Genomic DNA, 11,845 nt, shown 5'->3' on the forward strand with positions numbered 1-11,845 from the left:
ATATCACTTGAAACTAAGAGATTATTAATAGCTGATTGAGTTATTTCGATATTAACAATTTTCTTTTTTTTTTCTACTAATAATTTCACCTTTTTTTTTCCTTTTTCCATAACTTTTACTTGAATGGTATTACTTTCTTTTCCTTTTTTCCATAACTTTAACTTTAATTAGCAAACTGCCAGTTTAAAAATAAAAAAATGTCGTATCTTTTCAAGTCAATTCCATCCAGTGATGGAAAATCGAAGAAAAAGGTGGTGTTGTCTATCTTCCATTGGAAACAATAGGGATCTTTCACTCAACTTCATACATTTTACGTTATTTTTATCTAATTTATTGGTCATACTTCCACTTTGACTATTCAAATGTCAAATCGTATTTTACTCAAGAACACATGCATGGTTTAAATACAACTTCTATATTATATAATATTTGTACGAAAAAAGTATATAATATTTGTAAATATAAAGGGTCTGTTTGGTAAATACAAATTCTTTTTCTTGCATATTTGATTCGATAAATTTTAAAAATATTTTTTTTAGAAAATAAGTTTATTTACAACTATGAAAAATAATGAAATTAGAAAAAACAAGTTTATTTAAAACTATGAAAATTAACGAAAGTGAGTGACAATATCCATATTAATTGTCTCCCCCCACGCCGCGCTGCCCCTCTAGCCTCATTTCCCACCCCGGCCCCATAGAGTTTATCTTGATTTTATATAAGTATTTTTAAAATAATATATTTTATTTATAGACATAACACAAGAAAATATTTATTTTCTTTAAAAAGAATATGTTTCTTCATGCCAAACACACTGAAGTCTTTATATGCACATTATTTTTGTGTAGTTTGTTACTTTTGTTGTTTCACCCGAAATAAATGTAAAATTTTAGTTCATAATATTAATGGAGATCATTTTCTCTAAAGTCTTTAAAACTTCAATAAAAAGTATATTTTTATTTATTAAACTATATCTTGAAATGCCCTCTTGTATTTGTAGATCTGATTTTTTTTTAATAAGCCAAACAAGTGAATCTTTTTCAATAATGGGGCAACAATAAAACTTCAATTCGGACATATTATTTACTTGGTTACCATATTGAGTTGCATGACTATCTAATAGTGAGAAAAAACGTTAAATTACTATCAAATATCTATTTTTACATGTGCTAGTTAAATCTTGATCAGATTTTGTCCAAAGTATGGTAATTCTAATTTGGAGAGTGTAACCTTAAACAAATTAACAACTTCTTTTTCTTCATCTTCTTCTGTAAATGTTTTTCTGGTGACAAAAAAGTATCGAGACATATTAATAAAAATAGATGTTATTATATAATAACAATAATGTTTAATATTGAATTCAGATGAATCGAGTAATATTGCCTCCTCTGTTTCCGACAATTATTTTATAATTCCCTAGCTTTACTATCCACTCAAACAATCATTAAATAACATACTTTGTAGTTTGTAGGATTATATTAAAAAGAAAATAGGAACAAATATACTTTGCACGTATCATTTTCATCGAACAAGAAAACTAGATTCCATATGCATCTAATTGCTTTATTCTCTAATTTTCTTTATTTTTGTTTTCTTTCCCCTTTGGTTATAACTAGTCAAGTGTATGTTTTTTGCACGTGTATATCGCATTAATTATATTAAATATATATAAAGAAGAACAAACTATTGTATGTACGTTATATTATAAATTACAAAAAAAATAAAGATAAAAAATTTACATAAAGAGGAACTTTGGGTCACAACAATGACATATGTGAGCCCAATTTTTAACAGACATGGATGAATCATTTCTAATATTTCACCGCATTCCACATACCAAACGGCCCCTTAAATTTTAATTTGATGAATTCAACAACAAATACAATTTTAAAAGTATATAAAGAACTTCTAATCATGATAGTTTCCCTGCATACTAACAGAACAATGAGGCAAGTTCAGTTAAATTTTGGGATTAACTGAACTTGAACTTTAAATTTGCATTAGACTCCAACAATTTCTTAGCCAACTCAATAACTCATTCTTGATTACAATATTATCCTTAGTATTGAATCGTTCCAGCCTAAAGTAATGCCAACAAGCATTGTCTTCAAATTGGAGATTAGAATCTATCTACTCACTAATTGGAATCGAACAAAAGACTCAGCAAAAAGAAATCACCAATATATATATAATATCATTAATTAAAATTAAACAAACTAATGTTGTAGCCTAATTAAACTAAATAATAATATATTTTTTCTTTCTATTCTTGCGGTATGTAATAAGTAGATGTAGGCTCAAAAAATAAGAAATCAACAGTTTGCAACCCAAATATTAAAAGGATATTAGTAAAGAGGAAAAACAACATGCAGAATTTGAGACATATGCTCAAGTAATAAAGCTAAAAAGGTATTTGAAGAAATTCATGCCAAGAAAAATTGAAACAAAAAGCACTAAAAGTGAAATAAAAAAGGTTGAATAAAGAGAACTAAAATTTGGATAAAAAATCGATAAAAATACTATGATGAAGATAGAATGGTATGAAGGTCACGAGGGTTTCTTCAAAACGTAACAAAAATACGGTATTAGAAATTGAATTAGGTTCTCATGCCATCTTTTTTATAGGTAGATCCAATTTTCATGATGAAGATATTAATTCTACAAAAATATATACATGATACAACCAAATAAAACTTTGTAAGGGGGCTACTGTATAATTCCCAAATATTGGACTTATCATATATGTCATCAATTTTTTATTTTTTTTATTTTGATTTTTCATTCGGGGATATATGGTTGTTTCGTCCAATTTTTGATCAAATATTTTAACTGAAAGAAAAATATGAGAAATTATCAAAAGTGGAGAATCATTGCCAATTTTTAATCATGTGAATAATTTATATATAATCATTAGAGCTATTAACCTTAAAAAAAAAAGACAAAAAAGATAATGATGGTGAATGCAAAAAGACTATTTGAATAAAAATCAAAATAAGAAGAAAATGTAGAAATAGAAGAAGCCTATATTTCTTGTAAAGTTTGTAGGATCATATTTCGAGAGTCCCTTCAATCTTTAAATAAAAGCGGAACCCATCGGTGACCCCTCAAAGTTGGCACCAACATTCACTTAGAACTTCAACTAAGATTTGTTCATTTTAGACACCTCAAATAAGGTTCCGATGTGTCATTTTGACACTTTTTTTTACAATCACCCAAATATCTAAAGTGTGTGTAATACACTTGCCGCTGATGTGTCAAAGTGACCAATTAAATGAAGTTAATGACCACTTTTTTCTAATCAAAAGTCATTATTTTAAAATTATGTTTGATATATCTGTCATGTTTCTTCATTTAATTAGTCACTTTGACACATCAGCGGCAAGTGTATTACACACACTTTAGATATTTGGGTGATTGTAAAAAAAAGTGTCAAAATGACACGTCAGAACCTTACTTGAGGTGTCTAAAATGAACAAAGCTTAGTTGAGGTGTCTAAGTGAAAGTTGGTGCCAACTTTGAGGGGCCACCGATGGGTTAGGCCTTAAATAAACATATATCCCTTCCAAGCATGCATACATACAAACAAAAAGTGAAGTCAATAAAAATGCAAAGAAGTTTATCAACCAACATGAAGATAAATTACAGGATAATATAATTTTACAAAAAAAGCGAAAAATGTTATTACCACTAAAATCATGGTGTATATGTGTGTTGCTTTGGCGTGAGTACAAGTTTGCCTTTTATATAGATAATATGTGTTTATGTGTTATTGTCCAATTGGAATTAGTATTGAAATGTAGAACTTTATGTTTCATGAAATATTAGAAACTCAATTAGTTTATTTCAATCCTAAATATTAGGTAAATTGTTAGTAGAAAACTTTTATCTCTTTGGGTTTTTTTTAATTGGACGTTTTCTTTCTTTTTTTTACTTATTTTTTTGGAAGTTTTTTTTGCCTCTTTTTTTGGATGGTTTTTAAACCTTTTTTGCTTATTTCTTGAAAGTTTTTTTTTGTTTTGTTTTTTTTTGGATGTTTTTGTGGGATCTCTTCTTTTCTTGTTTTTTGAAAGTTTTTTTGTCCTTTTTTGGGGAAGGTTTTTAAACCTTTTTTTTTTACTTATTATTTTGGAAGTTTTCTTTTTTAACTATTTTTTTCTGAATCAAATCTATTTTAGTTGGAATAAGATTCTCAGGAATTTAATCATAAAAAGAAAATTATTTTCATTTAATTTTTATTATGTTTATTAAAATCATCTCCATTTAATTTTTATTATGTTTATTATTGTTAATATTTAATATCATTAAAATAATAGTATAATAATTGAAGAAAAATGGTGAAAATGAGATTTTGTCTACAATTTTTTTAATAAAGACCAAAAAGTCCAATCAACATTTTATGTATGTGTATGTATATATCATAAATAGTAATTATAATTCTGTATTGATATCCCTAGCAAAAAAGATAAAAGTGATTTCAATGGTTGATCGGATGGAAATTTAGGGGGCTTACCTAGTTTGATTCTTAGCATTTTTCCAATTAGTTTTTTTGTTGTTGACATTTTAGTAGTTACAAATCTTTTTTTAAGACCATTCCGTCCTAAATATCACACTAATAAGTTGTAACGATCACTTTCAGTATTTATGGAAAATCAATAGTGGAAAGATTTTGGCTAGAAAACTTCTTAGATAGTAACTTAAAATTTTTAGATTAGTCCAGTCTCGGATGGAATAGGAGTAAGGTAAGGTCTAGGATAATCTAGGAATGAATGGGGTGATATGTCTAAGCATGGATTGTGTTTCCTAATAGCTACGACATCAAGGAGTCTATAGAATTTTTTCGAAATCATATTTGAGTAAGTAGAACTCCCGATATCGGACTTGGCATGATGAGATAGTTTGGACGTCAAAGTTCAAAGGTGTATTGCGAAATGGAAACTTTTGGGGAGAATTCTGAATTTTTACCTCATGCAATCCACTATAGCGGGTGTTATGCGGCTATAATGGGAAAATTAATTCACACTATAGTAGGGTAGGGCCGCTATAGCCCCATAAGTTGGGTTTTAGTGCAGAAAAGTCTTAAAATTGATCATTATTTGACTATCTCATTTTGGAGGACAACAGAGGCCACCTAGGATATTTTTCATCTGATTTCCATCATTCTCGATCTTTGATAAATGTAAGTTAATGTCACGACTCAAAATGAGCCATGAGTGGCACCCACACTTAACCTCATAGGTGGGAGAACCAACGATACAAACCCCAACTAATAAATATGACAATAATGCGGAAGCTCAATTAAATATGTTTTCCCAAAACCTGAAAGTTATCTCATGAAGGACATCTAAATTCTAAAACTAAGTCTGAAAATATCAATATCAGAATAAACAATTAACATAGTGTGTCCGAAAACTAAGGACACCATGCCATGACAAGAGATTCCATCGCCAACTAGAAGGATAGCTCACTCTGCAACCCGATGAACTGGAGACTGACTAAAGTTGAGGTCGAGTCGAAGTCGGTGGAACACTCGCTGCACTCCACAAAATAAAATAAGAAAAGATACAAGTAGGGTCAGTACAGGATAATATGTACTGAGCAAGTATCATCGGCCGACTCAAAATAGGAATCAATATGCAATAAGTAATAGCGGGAAATCAACTGTAGCACTTAACAGGTGGCAACCAACAAGATCAAGATCAAGTGACAACACAATGAACAATTTCATAACCAATCAACAATATCAAGATCACACAGGAGGATTCATGCCTCCACATCACACTTTTTTGGAAAATGAGTTATTGGAGATTGGGTAGCATTAAATCATTTTAAGTTGTTCTCCTTTTATATTACCGTGCCGGAACGTGACACCCGATCCAAATATATCGTATCGGAACGTGACACCCGATCCAAATATACCATATCGGAATGTGACACCCGATCCAAATATACCATATCAGAATGTGACACCCGATCCAAATATACAGTGTCGGAATGAGACACCCGATCCAAATATACCGTGTTAGAATGTGACACCCGATTGAAATATAATTAATTTATCATCCTTCATGATTACATTCCACTTCATTAACAATATTTCATCAAGCCTTCTTTATTCAAGGCACCATTTTTGATAGGGCAGGTTAAAGATTACAATAATATATCAACCATCCAAACCACAATAATTAAATGCGTAGTAAACTTCACACATTACTCAATGAATATCAATCACTATTAAGAGTCTATCTATGATATAGAATAAAAACCATAACCTACCTCAACCGAAGAATCAAAGTAAAGCAAGTTAATCCACCAATGTTTTTCCTTTCTTCATTGTCTCAGACCAATTTTAGTCTATCAAATATATAATATTTTTAAGTAAACTAATCCGTAAACACCAATATTATATATGTGTTTAACCTAGACCCAATAACTCACCCAATTCTATAAACACGTTCCTAATCTTGATGCCACTTAACATGTCAACTCCCATATTTTCTGAATTTCAAAACTAGGGTTAAACCTCAATTAAATTAAATAATCACTTTAAAACTTGAGCCTTTCGTAACGCTTTTGAATGATCAAAATCTGTTCAAATACATAATCTTCATAAGAATACGAATCTAATGACATCCATATACCTATATTTATTTTCAGATTAAAAATTGGGTCAAAAGTCATCCCAAGTCATTGAAGTCAAATCTGAAATTTTCTTTTTGATTATGTTCACTCATGATAAAATAAACTCACTATCAAATTTCAGATAAAACGGATCGTTATTCGACCCCCAAATCAAGATTTTATGTGAATAAACCTACGGTCATATTTTATTATTTCAGCGTTATTTCTCCTCCAATATACCCTAAAAATATGTTCATAATCACATAAAAATTTAATGGAAAGGATGAGAATAATTACCTTGACGCTTTGGAATGAAAATCCCTATTTTTTCTTCTCCTTTATTTTTCTTTTCCCCTTTCTTTTCTTTCTTCCTCCGTTTTTTTTTCTGTTTCTGCGTTCTGTTCGTCGTCGCTGTTCTTTTCTACTCTTTTTTTTCTTTTTTTTTCTCAAACTAATTATGTATAAAAATTTGTAAACCCTATCCTATTCCTTTAATAATTAGTATAGAGTATTTATTAAATTAACATTTAAACCCACTAATTAAATAAGTTATCTAAGTTTTCTTATCAACTAAATAACCGTAATTATCGAAAAGACCAAAATACCCAATTAAAATTTACGAAACGAGTCTTTTATGAACTAAAAATTTCTAATACTCAAAACGACCTAATGGGTCGTTACAGTTAATTATTTCCCCTAACTTGTAATTTGTTTCTTAAGCCCTAGAATCTATGGTGGTCAACATTAGGGGAGAGTTTTAACTTGAAATTAATGATGAAAAATCCTTGATTTGGGTGGAATGATCATGGAATTGGCCAAGCGTTAGGATTTTATTATAATTCGGATATTTCTAAGCCATTATTCATTGATTGTTGTATTTATTATTGTTATAGACCAAGAAAAAGACCAGGCACTAGAAAAGGAGAAAGCTGAAGCTCTTTAGAGTTTTCAAGCTTGATTTGAAGTAGGTGATGTTTGTTTGTTATTCAATTAATGTAATGTTTGCATGTTAACTACTTAATTTATAATATTACTGTTGAATTGTATGTGGAGAAAACATAAGGGATGAATATGAAATGACATCATGTTGATGATCTCATGCTATGAACCTAATTTATGTACTTCTGGTTTCAAGTATGGGTGTTCATTGTGATTGTGCATATTGTTTGTGATTGTTGGTTGGCTCCGGTACCACGCCTAGTATGGATATCTATATGGTTGGCTCAAGTACCACATATTTCATGTATTGGTTAAGTTAAGATTTGTGACTGAGAGTCTATGAGCTCGTTTGGATGGGCTTTAAGTTGGTCAAAACCAACTTAAAACTCCTTTTTAGCTTTTGGACGTGTTTGCCTAATGCTAACTTTAAGCCATAAAGTTCTTAAAGTCAGTAAAAAATGAAAAGTTAGGATTTCTAACTTTTTTTTTCTAAGTGCTTAAAGCCATTTTGTTTGACCATAGAAATTACTTTTATATCCCTTATATTTTAACTAAATTCCCAAACTACCCTTTTTATTCTTTTAACCCTAAAATTCAAACACTTATTTTCAACATAAGCACTTTTATCCAAACACTCAACTGCTTATTTATAAAAATAAATTTCAGCATTTCAAAGTTCTAAAAGCACTTCATACATAAAAGCTATTTTTTTAAGCCTATCCAAATGAGCTCTATATCTATCGTGACTTGTTGATATATAGGTTGACTTGTGTTACTGTATTATGGTTATTTGTTTACATTCTTATTTTGGAATTGGTCGTATAATCCTACTAGTACAATATAGTTTGTGTACTGATTCTGCACTTGTTCTTCTTTATTGAGTACATAGCATATTCAGTCGGTTGTTGAGAGACCTCAACTGTGAGACTTTCACGATCTGAATCCAAGGTTGAACTATTTAATTCAGACAACTGTGGATTTTTCTCAATTCTTTGTCCATCTTTTCGGACTCATACATTCTCAGACTCTTATGTTTTATGCTTATCAATTGGGGTTGCGTCTTCTTATTCTAGACTTTGTTAGAAATTTGACTATAATTTTCAGGTTCGAAGGAGTTTATTTGCCACAAAAATTTTGATAATTAATTGAATTTATGGAACTCAAACTTTTGTTTGTCTAAAACTATTTAGTATTGTTTTATTTATTGAGTTGTGCCCTATAAATGACTTATATGAATTAAGTTAGGTTAGTAATTAATTATCCCATCAAAAAATTAGTGTGGGTAATTGACATGCCCACATGTATTATTTGGGAAAACAATCAACATATCTAATATTAAAGATAGTGATATCCCCCACAATTTCAATTATTGAGTCCATCTTTGACATGATGTGTAATATAATAATGCACTACTTCCTATTGATTCGATTTCAATTTATATGACACATTTTTTAAAATTAATTTAAAAATGAATGATATATTTTTATATTTAATAATATTTTAATTTTAAAATATTTATTTTATTTTTAATGGAATGATGTATAGTCACACAAACATTATAAATTTTTAAATTTTTTTTTTTAATTTGGTGTCAAATCAATATATAATATCATATAAATTAAGACGAAGAAATAGATAAAACCTCTTGGTCCCCCTATGTCACGACAACTAGGGCAACTTATATATCTTAGATACGAATCCTTACTGATCATTCAAAAGATTTTCCTTTAGTCACCTTTTCTCAGCCAAGTAGCACTTGTAGATTTAAGAAATCTCATAGTACTGAAAAACAAAAAAGGAAATAAATGAGCAACTCCTTTTTTTAGAATAATTAGTTATTTAATTATAGCAAGTTTTAATAAGAGGCATATGCTTAAAATGGTAGAGTTATTTACTATTTTTTTGTTTGTGTTTTTATATATATATATATAGAGAGAGAGAGAAAACTTTATAGAAAACAATTTTTCATTCATATTTTTTTTTACTTTGTTACTTATTTCTCTCCCAAAAAATCATAACACTTTAATTTCTTCATAGAAATAATTCATGTTAGAAAGAAGAGCAACAAAATAAGTAGAGTAGGAAATTTCCCTATTCAATGGCAACAATAATGATAATGGCCTGATTGCGATGAGTGATTCTCAACTAAGATGACCCCATGCAAGTGCTGTTCAAACATTTTAAAGGCCTAAAATCAAAATTGAATTGAAGGTTTTACGTATTTAAATAGTAATAATATTTTTTTAATTTAAAGTCTATTCTTTTCATTTTTTTAAAGATGCAAAATTGTCAATATATTTCTTACAAATTATTTTGAGTTGTAAACTTTTTTTTTATGAAAACATTTACTTTATCTATAAATATCGTACTATTTCTTCGTTTCAATTTATTTATGTGATTTTGATTTGACACAAAGTTTGGAGTTTAATAAAAAAAAAGTAAATAATTTTTTTGAATATGTAGTCTTAAACTAAAGATTGAAACGGACAATACAATTTCTTTTTATTTTTAAGAATACTAATAATAATCATATTCTTGCTAAAATATGCCCCCCTCAAATATATGTATATATTGTTAGATCCAAATGTATTACTCTCTTTTGTTTCATTTTTTGTCTGATTTTTAACTTTAACATATCTACTAAAATGCTTCTCAATTTTGTGATCTTAAATATGTCACATGAAAAATTAAAATTAAAGAGTTATCAAAAAGGTAAAGAGTTGAAACGTAGGGAGAATTATTTTTGTTTTCACTAGCTAGCTATATATGAATTATGATCTTATCATCATGAATCAAATCTCTTATTGTTTCTTTATATACTTCACGCACAATAACAACATATTCAGTGAAATCTCATAAGTGAGGTCTGGATAGAGTAGAATATACGCACACCTTATCACTATCTCATTGAGGTAAAAATGTTGTTTTCGAAAGACTCTTTATTCAAGTGCAATAAATTTTGGTATAAAGAAAAAAGAGATAATGGAAAGAATATAGCAAATAACAAGGAACGGGTAAAGTATCCAAAACAACAATTAAATCATGTGTTAATCAAAACACCATAAACAACAGTGATACAGATAATACAATTAGTACTTACTCCGCAAAGACCAATCACCCTAAGTAAGACAACACTACATTACCTACTATCCTTTTATCCTGATGTGAGTCTTTCACACTATCCTATCTACGGTCATATCCTCAATAACCTGAAGCTATGTCATATCCTGTCCTATCATCTCTCCCAATACTTTTTTGGCCTACCTCTGCCTCTCTTCATGCCCTCTATAACCAACCTCTCGATTGCACCTCCTCACTGGTGAGTCTATACATCTCTTCTTCACATGTCCAAACCATCTCGATCTCGCTTCCCTCATATTATCCACCACGGAGGCCACACCTATCTTATTCCGGATATCCTCATTTCCGCAACATGCATCTTCTGGGACATGAGAGTTCTTGACTGGCCAATACTCAGCTCCATACAATAATGTCGGTCTAACCACGTTCACCCTATAAAACTTACCTTTTAATTTTAGTGGTACTTTTTTTTATCACACAAGACTCTAGAATTTAGTGCAATTACCTATTGTTTGTCGTGGCAAAATCAAGATTTTCAGTAGAAAAAATCAAAAATGAAAATGTAATTAAACACAAAAAAAAATTGAAGGATATTCGACATAGATGTAAGAAATATGTATGATTCCACATTGGTGACAGCACAAATTTCAATGGCCTACACTTGCATGCTGAAGTAACCTTGATTGGCTCTTTTGCTTCAATCATTTCCTGGATACTTACGTTGTAGCAGCTAGCACGCACGAGCTATATATCTTTATGTTTGTAGGCACTTTAAATGAACATTGTAATTCGATATTGGAATTCTTCAAATTACAAACTAACTTTATCGACAGATTGCAAGTCTAGCTAATGAAAATCCCCAGTGGAGAAACTGTTTCATCTTGTCTCATTATATATATGTAGATTCCCATATCCTCAAGGCTGAAACAAACAAATCTTATCATCCAACGCGGAAAATATATTTTCATCTCTTTACTTTTGCCCCTTCTTTGGTTAATTTGTTGAAACCTAACTCCCAATATAAGGGGAGATATTTTTGGCCTACATTTTAGGGGGAAAAAAGACTAGTAAACACAAGTGTGCATACATTGACATATGAGACCCTACTCCCAAGTCGACTCAACACCCACTTTCGATCTTGATTCCCACTTAAGACTTGACTCTCCGAATAAAAAAATGCCTTGTAATTTGAGAGTTCCTAAAAATT

This window comes from Solanum dulcamara, chromosome 8 (assembly GCF_947179165.1).
Source record: "Solanum dulcamara chromosome 8, daSolDulc1.2, whole genome shotgun sequence".
In the NCBI taxonomy this organism is placed as follows: Eukaryota; Viridiplantae; Streptophyta; class Magnoliopsida; order Solanales; family Solanaceae; genus Solanum; species Solanum dulcamara.